Source organism: Girardinichthys multiradiatus, chromosome 20, assembly GCF_021462225.1.
Source record: "Girardinichthys multiradiatus isolate DD_20200921_A chromosome 20, DD_fGirMul_XY1, whole genome shotgun sequence".
Taxonomy (NCBI): domain Eukaryota; kingdom Metazoa; phylum Chordata; class Actinopteri; order Cyprinodontiformes; family Goodeidae; genus Girardinichthys; species Girardinichthys multiradiatus.
This window is the reverse complement of record NC_061812.1, coordinates 31,563,885-31,576,462: the sequence shown is the minus strand read 5'-3', so window position 1 is coordinate 31,576,462 and position 12,578 is coordinate 31,563,885.

Genomic DNA, 12,578 nt, shown 5'->3' with positions numbered 1-12,578 from the left:
GGCCCAGACAAACATCTCACCCAGAGCTATGGCATTCCAAGAAGCAGCCGACGGAATGCTAGCACGGCGGGATTAAAGATCGTTGTCGTTTAAAAGAGGAAACGAGGAGCAGGTTTTATCCTAGTGAAAGCACCGGACTGAAACAAGCTGACCACATAGAACAGATGGGGATGTTTTACTTACCATAGCAGTAGTTTAATGAAATCTAAGCATTATGGACCATCCTAACTAAATTGCTGAAAGTGACCTTCTGAACCCAATGTCTGAACCTTCAGGTCAGGTTTAGGCCTTTGATTCATAGATACTACTACCCCCACCTACTGGCTGGTTATAGAACAGCTCTAAACACATATCGATGTCCTCTGCTGCTCCAGACCATTAACTCTAATGCATACTGACTGAAACTGGTCAGCTTTATTTTATGCATCTTTCTCTGACTTGGACATTGTGTGTGTTTCTTTTTCTATAAAGTAATTATAGTGAAAGAGGCATTCTGGATGGTCACTTTTGAAAGAGAAGGACAGTATTGACTACTTGTTTGATAAACATGTTTAACAAAAAGAAAATGGGTGTCTGGTTTACAAATATAATAGTGGTGTGATTAAGATGCTCAAGGTACATCCAGCCCCATGTGGTTTACATATAAGTCCAGTCCCGAAAGGTGGGACCTTCACTGTTTATCCACCTGTAAACTCAGAGTTTTTTCCCCTCCAATTTTAGTTTATGCATCTTCTTATGCATGTGCATGTTTGTGAGAGAGAATGAGTGGGTTTGCGTATGCACATGCATGTGCTTAGGCTGAGGAATGCCCTGCCCAGTTAAAAAGTGGGGGCCCAAGCCCAAGCTGGGGCTTTAGAGAGGGTCAGTATGTGTGCCTGTGCCCACTCACATGAGTGTGTGTGTATGTGTTTGAGCCAGTGGGAGCTTAGGAAGGGGCCCTATGTTTTGTTCTGTTCCACATCAATGGGACGTCAAGCCGGGTTTGGGCCTGACAGCACTCGGATTAAAGGTTTTCTACCAGACACTCTCTAACCACCCACCCCCCTCTGATACTGACACACATACATACACTCACAAAGTGGGCTGAAAGAACACTTTAACTCTTGGAGGACTAAATTGTGATTTGCAAAAAGGATACAAGAAGGGGGACTGGTTTTTACAAATGTAATAAAAGAAGTTAAAAGTTACATGTGTCTGTGCTTGGTTGTGTGTGTTAACCTCTACAAACAGGCACAACTAAATAAAAAGACAACCCTATGCTAATTAAACAAACATGAGCAGCACAAAGTGTTGTCTAATCCCCATTGGTGGTTTTTAATACTGCCCCAGAAACATGTGTCTTGCAAAAGTATTTATTTTCCTTGAACTCATTCAGATTTTGGCACATTTAACCATTAGTGTATTTTATTGGATTATGTGACAGAGCAACACACAGCAACATATAAATATGAAGTGGAAAGAAAATAATCCATGATGTTCAACATTTTTACAATTAATCTGCCTCCTTTACTGTAAAAGTATAAAATAAAATCTGACGCACCCACCTACCTTCAGAAGTCACCTACTTAGTGATTAGAGTCCACCTGTGTGTGATGTAATCCCTTTATAAATCCGGTTGTTCTGTGAAGGCCTCAGAGGTTTGTCAGAGAACATCAGTGAACAAACAGCATCATTAAAACCAATGTCACAGCAGACAGGTAATGGATGGATGGATGACAACTATTCAAGCAAGATGAAAATGGAACGAGTATGGTACAACAACAAACATATCAGGCCAAAGGGGAGCTTTAACCAGAGAAGCAGCCAAGAGCCCATGGTGCTGCAGAGATCCACAGCTCATTTGAGAGAACCTGTTGACAGAACAACTTTTCGTCATTAAGAGTGGGTCTCTGAGTACTCCTAAAGTTTTATGTCAAAAATCTGGCCTTAATGAAAGAGTAGCTAAAAGAAAGTCACTGTTAAGAATCCAGTTTGCAGCTTGCCACAAGCCATGTAGCAGACACAGTAAACATGTCTAAGAAGGTGTCCTTGTCAGATGACATAAATTGAACTTTCTGAACTATGTGTGGGTAGAGGACTAACACTGCACATCACCCTAAATACACTATCCCCATGGTGACGCACAGTGGTGGCAGTATCATTCTGTTGGGATCAAAGTTGACAGGCAAGAGTTAATGGGAAGATGGGAGGAGCTAGTTACAGGGCAAAAAAAAACTGCTGAAGGCTGTGAAAGACTACAGATTGTGGCAGATGTTCATCTTCCAGCAGGTCAAAGACTCAAAATAAACAGCCAGAGCCACAATGGAATGGTTTAGATCAAAGTATATTCATGTGTTTGAATAGCCCAGTAAAATCCTAGACATAAATCTAATTGAGAACATTTGCCAAGACTTAAAAAAATGCTTTTCACAGACCATCTAAGTCTAAACTGCTTTGCAAAGGAGAACAGGCAAACATTTCAATCTCTAGACTTGTAAAGTTGATAGATATACCCCTAAAGACTTGCAAAGCTAACTGCACCAAAAGGCAGTTCTACAAAGTATTAACACAGGCAGGTAAATACAAATGTATGGAATGCTAGGAATTGTATTTGTAAAAATGCTGAAAACCTTATGACAGTGATTGACCTGGACTTTTATATCAAAAAAGATATCCAGTTTTAAAATAAATTTCAATACACTGAAATTTACAATGCCTCTTTCAGTTCTTACATCTCTTCATTTATATGTATCTGTAAGTTTCTTTTATGATTCATATACAGGTCCTTCTCAAAATATTAGCATATTGTGATAAAGTTCATTATTTTCAATAATATCATGATGAAAATTTAACATTCATATATTTTAGATTCATTGCACACTAACTGAAATATTTCAGGTCTTTTATTGTCTTAATACGGATGATTTTGGCATACAGCTCATGAAAACCCAAAATTCCTATCTCACAAAATTAGCATATCATTAAAAGGGTCTCTAAACGAGCTATGAACCTAATCATCTGAATCAACGAGTTAACTCTAAACACCTGCAAAAGATTCCTGAGGCCTTTAAAACTCCCAGCCTGGTTCATCACTCAAAACCCCAATCATGGGTAAGACTGCCGACCTGACTGCTGTCCAGAAGGACACTATTGACACCCTCAAGCAAGAGGGTAAGACACAGAAAGAAATTTCTGAATGAATAGGCTGTTCCCAGAGTGCTGTATCAAGGCACCTCAGTGGGAAGTCTGTGGGAAGGAAAAAGTGTGGCAGAAAACGCTGCACAACGAGAAGAGGTGACCGGACCCTGAGGAAGATTGTGGAGAAGGGCTGATTCCAGACCTTGGGGGACCTGCAGAAGCAGTGGACTGAGTCTGGAGTAGAAACATCCAGAGCCACCGTGCACAGGCGTGTGCAGGAAATGGGCTACAGGTGCCGCATTCCCCAGGTCAAGCCACTTTTGAACCAGAAACAGCGGCAGAAGCGCCTGACCTGGGCTACAGAGAAGCAGCACTGGACTGTTGCTCAGTGGTCCAAAGTACTTTTTTCGGATGAAAGCAAATTCTGCATGTCATTCGGAAATCAAGGTGCCAGAGTCTGGAGGAAGACTGGGGAGAAGGAAATGCCAAAATGCCAGAGGTCCAGTGTCAAGTACCCACAGTCAGTGATGGTCTGGGGTGCCGTGTCAGCTGCTGGTGTTGGTCCACTGTGTTTTATCAAGGGCAGGGTCAATGCAGATAGCTATCAGGAGATTTTGGAGCACTTCATGCTTCCATCTGCTGAAAAGCTTTATGGAGATGAAGATTTCATTTTTCAGCACGACCTGGCACCTGCTCACAGTGCCAAAACCACTGGTAAATGGTTTACTGACCATGGTATCACTGTGCTCAATTGGCCTGCCAACTCTCCTGACCTGAACCCCATAGAGAATCTGTGGGATATTGTGAAGAGAACGTTGAAAGACTCAAGACCCAACACTCTGGATGAGCTAAAGGCCGCTATCGAAGCATCCTGGGCCTCCATAAGACCTCAGCAGTGCCACAGGCTGATTGCCTCCATGCCACGCCGCATTGAAGCAGTCATTTCTGCAAAAGGGTTCCCGACCAAGTATTGAGTGCATAACTGTACATGATTATTTGAAGGTTGACGTTTTTTGTATTAAAAACACTTTTCTTTTATTGGTCAGATGAAATATGCTAATTTTGTGAGATAGGAATTTTGGGTTTTCATGAGCTGTATGCCAAAATCATCCGTATTAAGACAATAAAAGACCTGAAATATTTCAGTTAGTGTGCAATGAATCTAAAATATATGAATGTTAAATTTTCATCATGATATTATGGAAAATAATGAACTTTATCACAATATGCTAATATTTTGAGAAGGACCTGTATATGAATCATAAAAGAAACTTACAGATACATATAAATGAAGAGATGTAAGAACTGAAAGAGGCATTGTAAATTTCAGTGTATTGAAATTTATTTTAAAACTGGATATCTTTTTTGATATAAAAGTCCAGGTCAATCACTGTTTTTGCAGATAACAGAAGTCTAAAGTGCCTAATTTCTTATAAGCATGAGTGGAAAGGATACACTTGGTGGTTACAGTCATTAGACCCAATATATTCCCATGCATTTACATTTCAGCAAAGTGAAAGAGTTAAGCGTTGTAAAAAGTTGGTGTTCGGTGCAGTTTTGCTGGCTGTGGCATGGAGGCAGGGGCAGTGAGATGGAGAGAAGACAGGAGGAGAATAGACAAGCAAGGCAGAGAAGCTGCACAGCCTCTGCTTCTTTTCCCAGGCGGCAACGTAGATCTAGCAGTTCATGCCTCTACCGGACATTCAGCTGACAATATATACCTTTGAAGCTGACTTGCTGTTGGGCTGTAAAAAGTTCCTAGTAAACCCCTGTGGTCCGGGTGTTTGAGGCGGCAAGAGGGGGAACACATCCAAGTCGACTCCCTTATATCCCCCCATGACTTAATTAGTGCTCTCTGATTCCCCGCATTAGTTTACTGTATAGGAACAACTTTTATCCTTAACAGTAATCAGCTTGCCCAGAAGAACTGAGCACAATAAGAAGCCCGTTTGAAGTTTTTCCTTTGTGTTATCTCGACCCTTCAACAAAAGCCCAGTGCAGCTAGCCTCAGTATAATAATGGTCCAGTAGGCAGCCCGTTTGTTGAAAACCTGCAATGTTGCACATGCCACCTGCAGTCACTTTTCCCTAGACTAACGTAGCTGTATTTATTATCTCTTAATTAAAGCGCTTATGGCTTCAGTGGTTCCTCAAGGAATAGATGTTTTTGTGGGTAAGTGATCATATTACATATAAAAGTGATTTTGTTAAATTATCTAAGAATCCAAGCAGCGCGGCCTACCAATCTCATGAAAATGCTCTCTCCTGATTAAAGGATTTATTCCTAAAGTAAATACATTTTGCCATTTATCACCATTTGCCCTCCTCACCCACTAAAAATAAAAGAAATGAGGAGAATTTTTGAGGTGTCATAAATACACATAATAAAGGAAGACTGGACATTGCTCCAGCTTTTAGGTCTGTTATCAAGAGACCACCGTGATAGACTGCAGAGCGTTTATGAAGCTCTTTATATTTCTTGTAAGCACTTTAAAGCTCAAGGTCATCAGTAATTTGATGGCAACTTTCTTCATTTAAGACCTGTCACAGCAAAACACAAAAAATTATAATTAGTCAGAGATTTTAAAAGCATAAATATTTATTCTGTTTAATATGAGAAATGGCTTACTTAGAAGGTTGACTTTACTGTTTGACGAGGTCGAACTACCAGATTAAGTAATGTTTTACTTTGACCGGCATGTTTCTTCTGACTAGAAGTAACAGTAACAGTTTTGGTCCAGCCACAGTCCTCACCCAAATCTGATAGAGAATCTGTGAAGGAAGCAAAACATTAGGGTGATGGCAAGGAGGCCTTTGGGCCTCAAAGTCTTGGAGCTCACCATTAGGGATAAATTGGCAGAATATTTCAGAAATGGCGTTTAACTGCTGTAATGCCAAGAAAGATTTTCCCAATGATTGTTAAGAAAGGGTTTAGATTGACATCCAATTTCTTTTATTAAAATGTAAATAACATAAATATTTGTTTTTAAAATTAGGAGTCATCTTACATTGTTTTATTATTTTTTGAGAGATGCCTGTCTCATTACCAATCAGAAACAAACTTCCTGGTTAAATGAAAATCATTTTAAATTCAACTCTTCCAGGTGTATGAATATTTTTGGGCTCAACTTATAATGCCTCTGATTTATTATTTTTGTCAGAGGAAGATCTCTAGAGCTAACATGCTGAGAATGCAGTAGGCAAAATTAGGCTTTTTAAAATTAAAGGTCATTTGGGTTTCTTTACTCCATTAGATTTCTTTAACAATGAGTAGGTTGTATCTATTGTAACTTTCAGCCAGTCTAAAGGCAGTCTATAAATAGTGCATCTGCACCATCTAGTGTCTAAAGAAGAGAGAAGGAAAATTTACGACCTGCTCAGTCACATGTTTCACAGGGTAAAAATGCTTGATTTGTCTGAAGACAATTGTTGTAAAAACACCAGAGCAACAGTAAACACAAGACCATTTCTTAGCTAGACTTTCAGAATAAAACATTAAACTACATGTTGTGAACATTTCATCAGCAAATACATACTGTATGTAAACTTTTTGTGGTATACAGCTTTCTTTTGATTATTGCCACGCTTGGTAAAGATTGCATTTTACAGCTTGTGTAGTAATCATTAAGTTCTTCTAAACAAAATCACGTAGTGACGTAGAAGAATGGCTTAAAATCCCTCTGACCACTGTGCAGGACTTGTATATGTCATTCCCAAGACGAATTGATGCTGTATTGTCCGCAAAAGGAGGCCCTACACCATACTAATAAATTATTGTGGTCTAAAATCAGGTGTTTCAGTTTCATCGTCCAACCCCTGTATATATGTATGTATATATACACTGCAGACCAAATGTTTGGACACACCTTCTCATTCAAAGAGTTTTCTTTATTTTCATGACTATGAATATTTTGTAACTTCACCCTGAAGGCATCAAAACTATGAATTAACATGTGGAATTATATACTGAACAAAAAAGTGTGAAACAACTGAAAATATATCTTATATTCTAGGTTCTTCAAAGTAGCCACCTTTTGCTTTGATTACTGCTCCGCACACTCTTGGCATTATGTTGATGAGCTTCAAGAGGTAGTCACCTGAAATGGTTTTCCAACAGTCTTGAAGGAGTTCCCAGAGATGCTTAGCACTTGTTGGCCCTTTTGCCTTCACTCTGTGGTCCAGCTCACCCCAAACCATCTCGATTGGGTTCAGGTCCGGTGACTGTGGAGGCCAGGTCATCTGGCGCAGCACCCCATCACTCTCCTTCTTGGTCAAATAGCCCTTACACATCCTGGAGGTGTGTTTGGGGTCATTGTCCTGTTGAAAAATAAATGATGGTCCAACTAAACGCAAGCCGGATGGAATAGCATGCCGCTGCAAGATGCTGTGATAGCCATACTGGTTCAGTATGCCTTCAATTTTGAATAAATCCTCAACAGTGTCACCAGCAAAGCACCCCCACACCATCACACCTCCTCCTCCATGCTTCACGGTGGGAACCAGGCATGTAGAGTCCATCCGTTCACCTCTTCTGCGCCACACAAAGACACGGTGGTTGGAACCAAAGATCTCAAACTTGGACTCATCAGACCAAAGCACAGATTTCCACTGGTCTAATGTCCATTCCTTGTGTTCTTTAGCCCAAACAAGTCTCTTCTGCTTGTTGCCTGTCCTCAGCAGTGGTTTCCTAGCAGCTATTTTACCATGAAGGCCTGATTCACACAGTCTCCTCTTAACAGTTGTTCTAGAGATGTGTCTGCTGCTAGAACTCTGTGTGGCATTGACCTGTTCTCTAATCTGAGCTGCTGTTAACCTGCGATTTCTGAGGCTGGTGACTCGGATGAACTTATCGTCCACAGCAGAGGTGACTCTTGCTCTTCCTTTCCTGGAGCGGTCCTCATGTGAGCCAGTTTCTTTGTAGCACTTGATGGTTTTTGCGACTGCACTTGGGGACACTTTCAAAACTTTCACAATTGTTCGGACTGACTGACCTTAGTTTCTTCCACTTGTTTTTCTTTAATTAGCTGCTATTTTCTTGGCATAATAGAAATTCTAACAGTCTATTCACTAGGACTATCAGCTGTGTACTGTATCCACCTCCTGCACAACACAACTGATGGTCCCAACCCCATTTATAAGGCTTGAAATCCCACTTATTAAACCTGACAGGGCACACCTGTGAAGTGAAAACCATTTCAGGTGACTAAAGTTGGCCACTTTGAAGAACCTAGAATATAAGACATATTTTCAGTTGTTTCACACTTTTTCGTTCAGTATATAATTCCAAATGTGTTAATTCATAGTTTTGATGCCTTCAGTGTAAAGCTACAATATTCATAGTCACTTACAAAATGAGGCCCTCAAGGATTTTACATCCTGCTACTTCGATTCAGGGATGGTACAACAAAGGCCTGGCAGCAGAACTGGTTGTTGCACATTTTGTCATCCTTTTAACCAAGATTTTCTCTGATACAAGGTCTTTTAAAAAAGGTTCTCATTTTAATGTTGTAGTTAAGGGAACTACAAACATTCCCCACCCCTCCCTGTCATTACACTTGGCTAAATGGTGCTATGGTTGTTAAAGAAATTGTGATCAATACCCCACAGCTGCTGAGAAGAGACTCCAGTTTCTTGGGCATTATGTTTGAAATATTCTGCAAACAAAGAATTAAAGTCAAGCCATTGAGTCATTAATTACATTTGATATTTTTTCAGATGGTAACAGATGACAGAGTTATATAAATAACCTAAAATATATTTCCCATTTCAATCATGGCTCATAAAACATATTGAAAGCAACCAATTTATTCTTATATAAACAAAAAGTTGTAATCTGATTGAAAACAGTCATCTCAAAACAAGACAATGTACAAGAGGTGTCATTGTGGAAAAAACTAACTTGGCTGTTTTTAAATTTTAGCAAATAAAATGTCATGTCTCAAATTATCCCTTCCTATCTCAGTAATCAGTGGTAAACCCTTTATTGCCATTACGGGAACTAAACTCTGTTTATAATTGCTTACGAGGTTTTTAAATGTCTTCACTAGTACACTTGACAAGATCAAGTTTCTCTGCTGAAAACCTGTCGTTGTTGTTGAGAATCTCTATACTGTCTTCTTTTTTTCATGAAGCCATTTACTTCGATTTGTTTTGCTGAAAAACACCCCCCGAAGCATCAAGTTCCCAGCATCATACATGACTTTGGATATGGTGTTCTTGGAACAGAATGCTTTCCTTTTTATTCCAGTTAAAGACTACATCATTATGGTTAAACATTTCAAGTTTTGTTTCATCTGACCACAAAGCAGAAGACCAGAGGTCCTCTTCTTTGCCCTGAAGAGATTTTGCAAAGGCGAAGTGGACTTTTATGTGACTCCCTCCTTGGTCTGCATGCGTGGAATCCAGCAGTATGCACTGTCTGGACTGCCTGCACAGAGATGTTGCCACTGGTTTGGTCATCTTTTTCACCTCTTGGACCATCAGCATTGACAGTGCAGCTGTCACATTTGACTTCAAACAACGTCCTCTGAGATTTTCCACAGTGTCGAACGTCTTGCATTTTTTAACATCACTTTGTACTGTGGAACAAGTGGAACACTAGAACATAAGGACATTCGGATAAGGCCTTGTAGCCCTTGCACAAGCTGAGAGATTCCACATTGTGCAGCCGCAGGTCTTCAATGAGCTCTCGTTTCAGCCATGACTTTCCACAAACCAACAGCAGAGTTTCTTTTTCTTCACCTGTTAAATTGATGAAAACAGCTATTCCCAATCAATCAGGAAAATTAGGATGGTTTAAAACGACATGGGCTGTTTGGACTGTTGTAAAACCTTGAATTCACCACAGATGCTCATGGTTTGTAATATGTATGAATAATCTCAGACATACTCTTTACAGAAAATGTATGTAAAACAGAAATATCATACATCTTGGTATGCATCTGTATCCTTTATAATCAGAAGAAATATGTGGGTCAAGTTAAAAAGATTACTTTTACTTTTGAGTTTCATGAACATGAATTTATGTTTCTAATTTCATGTCTGATGTGCCACGTTTTTTTTTCTGCCTTTGTGATTGCGTGTAAGATCCAGCAGAGGTCGCCACAGTCATCTTTGGAGATTTTTCCCCCACGTGGCACGGTACACTGTCACGGTATTACAGTTATTTTATCTTTCGACCAACCGATCATTTTAATTAAACAGTGGCTCTAAGTATTCTAGTATAAAGCTTCAGACACTAAAATGCGGTCTTTAAAACGTCTTAAAGATCTTAAAATGGTTTCACTTTTTATAATCTTGACAACCTTTTAAATTAAGGCATCTCTAATCTGTTTATTTTTCCTTTGCACTGAGATAGGAGGGACGCACTTAATCAAAAACATTCATGTCTTAGCAGGAGAGGCTGGTATAATGAACACCAATTATAATTCAGTTTTCACTATTGCTCAACACTGGCTCACAAGAACGTTCAAGTCGAAAAATGTTGGAGAGGCATGCTTTCAAAGCCATTGTGTTTAAGATGGAAAAATACAACAGCCTCAAGCACTGACATTAAAACACCTGCATAGATAATCCATAAAAATGGCTGTTAATTTTGACATTATTACCAAATCTTCGTAGGGTATGGTCCTTTATAGAGATCAGTTTTTTACTCAAAGAATAAATCCATGAAGCATTACTGGTTGTGCCCACAATGAACTCACAGGATTGTGTTACAGTGTGTCCTTGTAAGTTTCAACTTCTATACAGCGTCTTACAAAGGCATTCACAACCTTTCAACTTTTTCAAATTTTGAGATTTTACAACAACAAACTTGAATGTATTTTATGGGGGTTTTGTGTGACGGACCAACACAAACACACAACTGTAAAGTGAGGATCCATATCAGAATCAGAAAAGCTTTATTGCAAAGTACGTTTTTGGACATACAAGGAATTTGTTTTGGCGTAGTCGATGCAATACAATACAAATTAAACAGTATAAACATATCTACAATATAATATAAATATATGTGCACAGTTTTAAGTGAGTGAGAGTAAATGTAGAGCAGTATAGGATGCCAGAGCAGTACAACAGTGCAGGTGATCAGTGTGGAAGTATGGCAGTGCAAGTAAAGCAGGAGTCCAAGCTGAGCGTTAATGTAACGCAAAGAGTTGCAGGTTACAGGTGTCCTGTCAGCAAAAAAAAAGAGGGGGTATGGGGGAAAGGGAGAGTGTCAGGGTGGTTTCCGGGCTTTGTTAACCAGGCTGGTGGCAGATGGGAAAAAACTGTTCATGTGGCGTGAGGTTTTGGTCCGGATGGACCGCAGCCTCCTGCCAGAGGGGAGAGTTTCAGAGTCTGTGACCAGGGTGTGAGGGATCAGCCAGAATCTTCCCTGCCCGCTTCAGGGTCCTGGATAACAGATACAAATCTGAAAAGTGTGGTATTACTTAATATTAAGCTCCCACAGATAAATATTTTGTAAAACCACCTTTAGGGTTTATCTTAACAAGCTTTGCACATCCAGAAACTCAGATTTTTGTTCTTCTTTGCCAAATACTTTAAGCTGAACGTCTGCCCTAGTTTGAAGTCTTCTGCAGCTTCTAACAGATTTCTTTCACGATTGTCCTGTGTTTAGTTCTATTCAATTCAATTCAATTCAGTTTTATTTATATAGCGTCAATTCACAACACATGTCGTCTCAAGGCACTTCACAACAGTCAGGTACATACATTCCAATTAATTGTAACCATTGAACAGTGCAGTCAGATTAAGTTATTTACTCAAATTGGATAAAAAGTTTTTCTATCTAAGGAAACCCAGCAGATTGCATCCAGTCAGTGACTTGCAGCATTCACTCCTCCTGGATGAGCATGTAGAGACAGTGGACAGTCACTGGCATTGACTTTGCAGCAATCCCTCATACTGAGCATGCATGTAGCGACAGTGGAGAGGAAAAACTCCCTTTTAACAGGAAGAAACCTCCAGCAGAACCAGGTTCAGTGTGAGCGGCCGTCTGCCACGACCGACTGGGGATTTGAGAGAACAGAGCAGAGACACAAAAAGAACACAGAAGCACTGATCCAGAAGTACTTTCTATGGGAAGGAAAAGTAAATGTTAATGGATGTAGCTCCTTTAGTCGTTTCACCTAGAAAGAAAGAACAGATAAACTCTGAGCCAGTTTTCAAGGTTAGAGTCTGAAAGAGAGCACATATAATTAGTTACAGTAAAAGCTCAGTCAATTTCCATGTCTAGGAGAGAGAAAGGGTTAAACACTAAAAGACAGGGCCATGTGGATCATCGGTAGAGAGTGAGCATTAAGTTGTTGCCAGCAGCTCGGATGATTCCCCTCTCCAGAAAGGTTTCACAGGTAGACACAGAGCCAGGCCAGGTGTAGCTTCTAGGAAGAGAAAAGAGAGAACAAGGTTAAAAGCTGAAATAACAGCAAACAATGCAAAATTGGAGAGTAGAGTGAGAATGTA